This window comes from Sminthopsis crassicaudata, chromosome 1 (genome assembly GCF_048593235.1).
Source record: "Sminthopsis crassicaudata isolate SCR6 chromosome 1, ASM4859323v1, whole genome shotgun sequence".
NCBI lineage: Eukaryota > Metazoa > Chordata > Mammalia > Dasyuromorphia > Dasyuridae > Sminthopsis > Sminthopsis crassicaudata.
The window spans coordinates 143208689-143217990 of record NC_133617.1 but is presented as its reverse complement, the minus strand read 5'-3'; positions in this window follow the sequence as shown (position 1 = coordinate 143217990).

Below are 9302 nucleotides of genomic sequence, written 5' to 3'. Positions count from 1 at the left end.
CATACAGTATCATTGTTGAAGTGTATAATGATCTCCTAGTTCTGCTCATTTCACTCAGCATCAATTGATGTAAGTCTCTCCAAGCCTCTCTGTATCCATCCTGTTGGTCATTTCTTACAGAACAATAATATTCCATAACATTCATATACCATAATTTACCCAATCATTCTCCAATTGATGGACATCCATTCATTTTCCAGTTTCTAGCCACTACAAAAAGGGCTGCCACAAACATTTTGGTACATACAGGTCCCTTTCCCTTCTTTAGTATTTCCTTGGGATATAAGCCCAGTAGCAGCACGGCTGGGTCAAAGAGTATGCACATTTTGATAACTTTTTGGGCATAATTCCAGATGGCTCTCCAGAATGGTTGGATTCTTTCACAACTCCACCAACAATGCATCAGTGTCCCAGTTTTCCCACAGCCCCTCCAACATTCATCGTTATTTGTTCCTGTCATCTTAGCCAATCTGACAGGTGTGTAGTGGTATCTCAGAATTGTCTTAATTTGCATTTCTCTGATCAATAGTGATTTGGAACACTTTCATATGAGTGGAAATAGTTTCAATTTCATCATCTGAAAATTGTCTATTCATATCTTTTGACCATTTATCAATTGGAGAATGGCTTGATTTCTTATAAAGTCAATTCTCTGTATATTTTGGAGTTGAGGCCTTTATCAGAACATTTAACTGTAAAAATGTTTTCCCAATTTGTTACTTCCCTTCTAATCTTGTTTGCATTAGTTTTGTTTGTGCAGAAACTTTTTAATTTGGTGTAATCAAAATTTTCTATTTTGTGATCAATAATGGTCTCTAGTTCTCCTTTGGACACAAATTCCTTCCTCCTCCACAAGTCTGAGAGGTAAACCATCCCATGTTCCTCCAATTTATTTATGATTTCGTTCTTTATGCCTAAATCTTGGATCCATTTTGATCTTATCTTAGTATGTGGTGTTAAATGTGGGTCCATGCCTAGTTTCTGCCATTATTTACCCACAATTTATCGATTAAGTTCACTATCTTATATGAGTCCTATCTTATAAGTTCACTGTCATATAGAGTTGTGATGTGCCAAAACAATTATATTTATAATATCAAAGATCACAGGTCACCATAATAGATTTATAATGAAAAAGTTTGAAATATTGTGAAAATTACCAATAATATAAATAAATAATATAATGAGGTGAGCACATGCTATTGGAAAAATGGTATCAACAGACTTCCTCAACATTGGGTTACCACAAATTTTCAATTTGTTAAAAAAAAAAGAAAAAGCAGTATCTGCAAAGCACAATAAAGTGAAGTATAATAAAATGATGTATGCTGGTACTGAGCCTAAGTGTAATCCTCAGCATACAATTTTTGGTGATTGATTTATGCACATGTAAATGTCTTTGCAGACCACCCAAGCTGTGTGGACTAAATTCTGTTTTCTACTGCCATGTTCTCTGAAAGAATATAGAGTACCCTTTGACCCAGCAGTGCTGCTATTGGGCTTATATCCCAAAGAAATACTAAAGAGTGGAAAGGGACCTGTATGTGCCAAAATGTTTGTGGCAGCTCTTTTTGTTGTAGCTAGAAACTGGAAGTTGAATGGATATCCATCAATTGGAGAATGGTTGGGTAAATTGTGGTATATGAAGGTTATGGAATATTATTGCTCTGTAAGAAATGACCAGCAGGAGGAATACAGAGAGGCTTGGAGAGACTTAAATCAACTGTTGCTGAGTGAAATGAGAAGAACCAGAAGATCACTATACACTTCAACAACAATACTGTATGAGGATGTATACTGATGGAAGTGGATATCTTCAACATAAAGAAGATCCAACTCACTTCCATTGATCAATGATGGACAGAAATAACTACACCAAGAGAAGGAACACTGGGAAGCGAATGTAAATTGTTAGCACTACTGTCTATCTACCCAGGTTACTTATACCTTCGGAAGCTAATAATTAATGTGCAACAAGAAAATGGTATTTACACACATATATTGTATCTAGGTTATATTGTAACACATGTAAAATGTATGGGATTACCTGTCATCAAGGGGAGGGAGTGGAGGAAGGGAGGGGATAATTTGGAAAAATGAATAAAAAAATAAAATAAAAAAAAAAGAAGAATATAGAGTGAGGTCATGTATTAGTGAAGAATAATGCATATTGCTTCATTAATAATGAGCCAGTTTTTCATTTTAAGTTCCTTAGTTTATTTTGTTTTTGAACACAAAAGGGCTTCTATTCTCAGTATAATTATGTAGTCTCATTTAAATATTTTGATTTATTATATTATTATTTTTTTTAAAGAGGGAGACCATCATGGATAATATGACCATTCACAGGATGGCTTTATCAGTATAAGACTTGTTTTCACAATGTAAACAGGAATATTAGCAATGGAATATTTAAGAGCTGGGAGTTAATTATCAGGTTCCTGTACTAGTATGATAGATAATCTCTATGGCACCTTTCAATTCTGAGATTCTATGACTATTTTTTAAACTTCACTTCCTTTACAATTCAACTTCAAAATTTTTATAAAACTATAAAAGGCAATTAGGGACCTTCCTCTAATTGAATAGATATTGGGTTTTCCATCAAAAAGACTCCCTCACCAGATTCTTTATAGCTTATAGGAAAGATTTGGTTTTCAATCAAAGAAATTAGAATACTATTTTCTCATTTTAGTTAAACTTATTTCCTATTTTTTCTTCTTCTTAGAAATGAATCTTAGAGGGGAAATGAACATGTTTAACATGGTCATGTGCTTAACTACACCTAGAGAGGAAAACATTTTCTTTCAATAAACTAATTCTTCCTAGTGCCTAAGTCACTTCCTTGCTAATAGAGAAAAAATATCTTGGAAAGCTCCTCAGATTTAGATAGAGAAAACATTTATTAAGCACTTATTCTATGTTGGGCACTGAGCTAAGTACTAAGGATTCCAAGGCAAGGAAGAATCTCCATCTTCAAGGAATTTACATTCTAACCAGGAAACAGAATACATAAAGGGGTACTATAAAATGAAAGGGAAGAAGAAGAGGGAAAAGATGAAAGAAGACAGCAATTCTTAGAGCCTGGTAAGGAGATGGCTAAAAATTGTCATGGAAGCTTGGACACTGGAAATATAAATCGAAAGCTTACCGCTTAGAGGATTTGGAGATGAAAGGCTAGAGTCCACATTTCTGGTGTATGAAAATGATCAAAGAGTAGAAGATTTAAGAGTCAGAAGACCTATTGTATCTTGGACAAATCATTCCATCTTTCTGAACTTCAGTTTCACACTCATAAAATGGAAATGTTCATGCTTGCACTATTTTGGAGAGTTATGAAGACTTTTAAAAAATAAAGTGATTGAATATTGATTTAATAACACCAAGGAACCATTTCACAGATGAAAATACTAATGTACCTGCTTAATATTCAATACTAGAGTATTACCTTTTGTTAATTTTTATATTAATATGCTTTAATGCTGCTTCAGCTTCCCAAGAATTGATATGCCTTTTTAAATAATTACCAAAGAATAACAGGTAGAAGAAAGAATTAAATAATTTTGTAGAGTTGAGACTTAAGTTATTTGTGGGTAACTATGTGGCATAGTTGATAGATCATTGAACTTGGAGTCATAAATACCTTAGTTCAAATCTTACCATAATCATTTATTAGCTGTGTGCTTTGAGTTTGTTTCCTCATCTGTAAAATGGGGATAATAATAAACATATATATGTATATATTTATGTATGCACCTATCCGTGCATGTATATACACATATGTTTATATATAACTTTGCAAACCTCAAAGTATGATTTAAATTGCAAATATAAAATAAAGTAGTATTATACTTATTAATTTCTCATTTTTTATAGGAGGCAGTGAAGGTCCATAAAGATTAAATTATATAATCTCAGAGTTAAAGATGTTCTTATATGTCATCTATTTCAACCCCCTACCTACAGCATCCTTTCCTATAATATCCCTGACTAATGACTATTCTCTGATTGAAAACTTGCCATATTATCATTGCTATGATATAGCAATCCATTCTATTTTTGGAGACATCTACTTATTAAGAGGTTCTTTCTAATACTAGGCTGAAATTTGCCTCCTAACTTCAATCTGACAAATATTAATTCACCCAAACCTATCATAGATAAGAATTGTACTAGTCAGTCCGCAAAACCCAGAAATAAACTATTCAAGGAGTTTTTTTGGGAGAAATATATATATACATATATATATATATATATATATATATATATATATATATATAAAGATAAAGATAAAGATAAAACAGGCATGAGGGAAGAAAGCAGAGATCAGGCAAAATGTTCTAAGAATATCTGAGGAAAAAGAACATATTAACAAATAGGTGAAATCAGATCAAAGATGAAATGGCAGCTGATTTAAATCTTGAATGAAGATAGGAAATTTTTAAAATGAAGACAATAAGGGAATATAGCTGTTTGTGTGAATTAATGGAAATGTAAAATAGCATGTCTGGTTTGGGGAATTCCTAGTAGCCAAGCTGGCTTTAACACAAAGTCTTTAAATGGGAGAATTTTTGATGTGTTCCTGGAAAGATAGCTTAGAGCTGGAGTAAAGTGAGTCATAAATCCTATAGTAAAGAGTGAGTTTTATTCTAGCGATGGTAAGGAGACACTGAAGATTTTTGAGCAGTGGAATAATGTGGTCTGTTCTCTCTCTTAGGAAGTATGTACACCATGGTCTGGAGAGTGCCAAATCTAAGAACTGAACTCAGCTTCTCCTAAATCCACTCTATGCATTTTGCCATGCTGCCTATTTTATTTCTAAGCTATTTTTGATTCAGGTCTTTAGCATGAAATAGATTTTGAATATTTTTAAATTAAAGAGAAAACAAAGATTTGTATATTATTTAGCAGGAAAGTTTAGGCATTAAATTACTTCTGCACATGTTTCAAGAAAAGACTTCTTCATAAAATGCAGGCTTAAGTACAAAACTATGGTCATCTCCCAAATATAAATCAAGTTTAGAGGGATCTCCTTTCAAGAGAGATGAATTGACATATTCAGCATGGCCTTCATATGTATATAATAACTTCCACTCTCAACCTGAGGTTCCCTAAACTAGTAGTGCTAATTAATTATATGTAAGGATCTCTCTGGGCTGCATATTGACTTAAAAAACCCATACATTTATATAGATATAGATATAGATATAGACACACACACATATATATATATGTGTGTGTGTGTGAATATGTGTGTATGGATGGACAATATATCTATCTCTCTCTCTATATATATATATGAGTTTATGTATACATATCTATATTTACATTTATTTTGTTAAATATTACTTAATTACAATTTTAATCTTGTTTGAGTTACATTCAGGAGAGTTGTGGGCTACATATAGCCCATGAGCTACATACTTGACACATTTTCCTAAACTGTTTGGCTATTAATTTCAAACAAGGTAGAGAAATGAATTTTGTATTAGACACAAGTTGTCTCCATTTTTGTGTCAAGGTTTATGAGAAAGCATCTTGAATAATCTTTTGGTAAAATACTTAGAAATTAATAAGTGATAACATAATTTAGCATATGTTAAAAATAGCAATGTAACAGCAATTACAAATGAAAAATGTTTTATTGAGAATATGGAGTCATTAGTATTCACCAGATTTATTTTATTCATTAATCATTAACACATAAGATGGAAATGAAAATAGAACTCCTACTGAATGTGAATGTGTCAGTAATTCTGGATTTCTTGTGATTCCAAGTTTAAAAGCATCTTTAAGTATTATATGATTTCTGTTAGAGATGGTATACACCTTCTTTCATTTCAAGGACTACAATTATAAACTTGGGTGATATGATTCAGTAAATGAGCAAGAGGAAAGAAAACATTAAGGCATACAAGAAATGCCTTAATCTAAAATATTTCCTTTTTAATTTGACTAAGTTTGCTATTTCAGATTTTGAATAGAAAAGCAATATGTACTAAAATATTCATTTTATACATGCTGGTATATTTGTGGATGTAACCACTTTATTTATTAAAACCAAAGAAAACAAACTTTCTTATCTCTCCTGACTTACAATGACTGGACATTTTTTTTCCACTTCATTTTCAGGAGAGACAAAAGATGTGGAAAGCAAATGATATAAGAAATTTAGGGCAAAAAGTAAATTTAGGGCATACCCTGGGATCAATACAGAATCTACTCAAACTCTTGTACTTTTTGTGTACACATATATGTGGTACATTGGAAGGGACACTATCTTTGGATTCAGGTACTGGATTCAAATCCTCTCTGTAACATAACATATGTGACTTTGGCAAGTCCAATCTTCCTAGGTCTCAGTTCCTTTATTCTGTAACGTAAGGGGATTGGACTCGATGGATACTGAAGTTCCTTTTAGATAAAGATCTATGATCCTAAATTAATAATATATTTTTATATCAATGATAACCTTTTGGTATTGTGAAATCCTGATTCACAAAATTTCAATTATGTTCAACATACTGTATTATGCTAGAAAAATGGTCTAATATATTTAGAAAGCTCTTAAACAAGAGTTGAAATAACAAAAAAAATTTTGGCTTTACCCTTGGCCCTCTTTGAACAGAACATTACATTAATTTGACTTCATTCTCTGAATATCATGATTAAATAAAAGTGCTGGAAACCATCTTTTGTAGCTTTTTTTGTTTTGTTTTGTTTTGTTTTTATCAGGAGATATTTCTTGCTTTTAGAGAAGGAAGATTTTTTTTTTTTTTTTTTTTTTTTTTTTTTGCCAAGGGCTATCCAAGAGAGTATATGGAACATTTGATAACTAAGCTTTTAATTATTACCCTTTCTCCCTCCAAATTTTTAAAGATATATGCAAGAGAGTACCAAATTTATCTAAACTATATAAAGATATAATGCAAATATTCTTATTGAATATTTAAAGGCAGTTTTTTGATGAGACTATTTCGGCTTTGCTGAAATATATCCTATTTAAAGTAATGATAGCTAGCATTTATATAGTGCTATAAGATTTTACAAAAACATTTTACATATATTATTTCTTCTAATCCTCATAAAAATCCTGAGAGGTAGGTGCTATTAGTGTTATTATCTCCATTCTACAGTTGAGGAAATTGAGGCTGAGTGAGGTTACATGATTTTCCCAGAGTCACACAGCTATTGAGTATCTGAAGGAAGATTTGAATGTCAGTCTTCCTGATTGGAGGTCTAGCACTCTATCCATTGTCACCTAGCCATCTCTAATAAAAAGAATGGCTAAAAGGTGGAGTCAGAGTCTCATTATGTATCAGTAAAATATGTCATTAGATAGAGAACATTTGGGTCAATAGTAACAGAGATAAGCTCTGTGTGTGTGTGTGTGTGTGTGTGTGTGTGTGTGTGTGTGTATGTATGTGAATACATAGTAGACTACCTGTACAAAAGAAGAAAACTGATGAGAAGCTGAGAGAGATTATAAACATGGCATGGAGTTATGACATAGTAGTGATAAGAAACTTTCCTTCTTTCTCTCAACAAAGTAGCCAATACATTCTCAACTTGCCTTAACAATTTCTTCCTGCCAGAGATGAAGGAAACAATGTAGGAAAGCATCATTATTAATCTAATTCTGAAAAACATGGAAGAATGGGTAACTGAAGCAGGAATGATGCGGACACTGGAGAAAATTGACTAGCCTTAGGAGAAGACAAGAAAAGTTAGATATAGTCTGCTATACATCCTAAATTTTGCAAGAGGGGATTTCAGAGGATAAAGAAAGGATAAAAGTCTACAAAGGTGGGAAATGAGAACAAAAATATGGAAGTTCAAAAGGATAAAATTCTATAATGTAATGACAAAAACCTTGAATGAAGAAGAAAAAAGGAGAATTATATAAAGGATAAACATCATTATTATCTAGGAAGTTAATGTAAATGTTTAGGGAACTCATCGACCCGTGACTTGCTTTTTAATGTGCAGAAGATGGAAGTATGGCAGGCAACAGAGAAGGACAAGTAACAAAGGAAGGATATGGCCCCTATCAGAATAGTATTACAAACTTTAACATTGAGGAATTCAGAAGTTAAATATTTTTTTAAGTTTTCTTTTGTTACAGTGGAGAAAGAGATAGACCAAAGGGTATGACTGACTGTTGTTGCAGGTTGAAGAGATAGTATATTGGAAGAGGTATTAGATTTGGTGTTATAAGACCTAGATCCAATTTCCAACTTGTTTACATTTATATGTGACATGGCTAAGTCATTTCTTTACTAAGCTGTGGTTTTCTCATCTGTAAAACAAAGGGTCCCATTAGATTATCTGTAATGTCCTCTTCAACTATAAACCTATGAGCCTCTGATGATGTTGTATTGTTGAATTGTTTTTCAGTTATATCCAACTCCTCATGACCCCATTTAGTATTTTCTTGGCAAAAATACTAGAGGAGTATGTCTTTCCTTCTCCAGCTCATTTTACAAATAAGGAAATTGAGGCAAGTAGAAAGAGGATCACACAGCTAATAAGTATCTGAACACAGATTTGAACTCAGGTCCTCCTGACTCCATCCTAGACACTCTATCCACAGTACCACCTAACTGCACTTAATGATCATGATGATGATATTAATCAGTCACAGTTATACAGCACTTAAAGGTTTATCATTTAGCATGATTAACAACAAACCTGTGAGATAGCTGATGTATTCTCATTTACCACTTTTTTTAGATTAGTAAACTGAGGTTCTGAGGGGTTAACTGATTTACTAGTAATTGCCTGAGACTAGATTCAAATTCCAGTTTACATTTTTGGCTTTCTGTCATGTTGTCTCTTCATGAATACCCAATAGAAAGCGAAGGGAAAGCAGACATATTTAATAAACTTTGCTATTTGTGTGTGTGTGGGTCCACCAAGGAGAATGATCAAAGGACTAGAAAGTTTAGAATAAAAATAATAACAAAGATATTCAAATCTCAATATAAGTAGGCAAGCAGTAAGAAAGCTCCCAGCTATTTCTGATAACTCTGAATCCCAGGGTGAGTAAACTGTATTTCAAGCTAGTGATAGAGTGATTTGATATGATTTGCTGAGTTACTGCCAGTGATTGTTGAAAGATTATGAGCATGAAATATTTCAAAAAACTGATAATGGGAAAATATAGCCATGATTTTCAAAACAGGAGAGAGAAGGAAGTTTACAAACTATAGTCCGGAGGAACTAACTTTATTCCTAACAAGATCCTAGAACATAATTTAATGGGATAACCTGTGAACATGTAAAAAGGGAAGACATAAAAA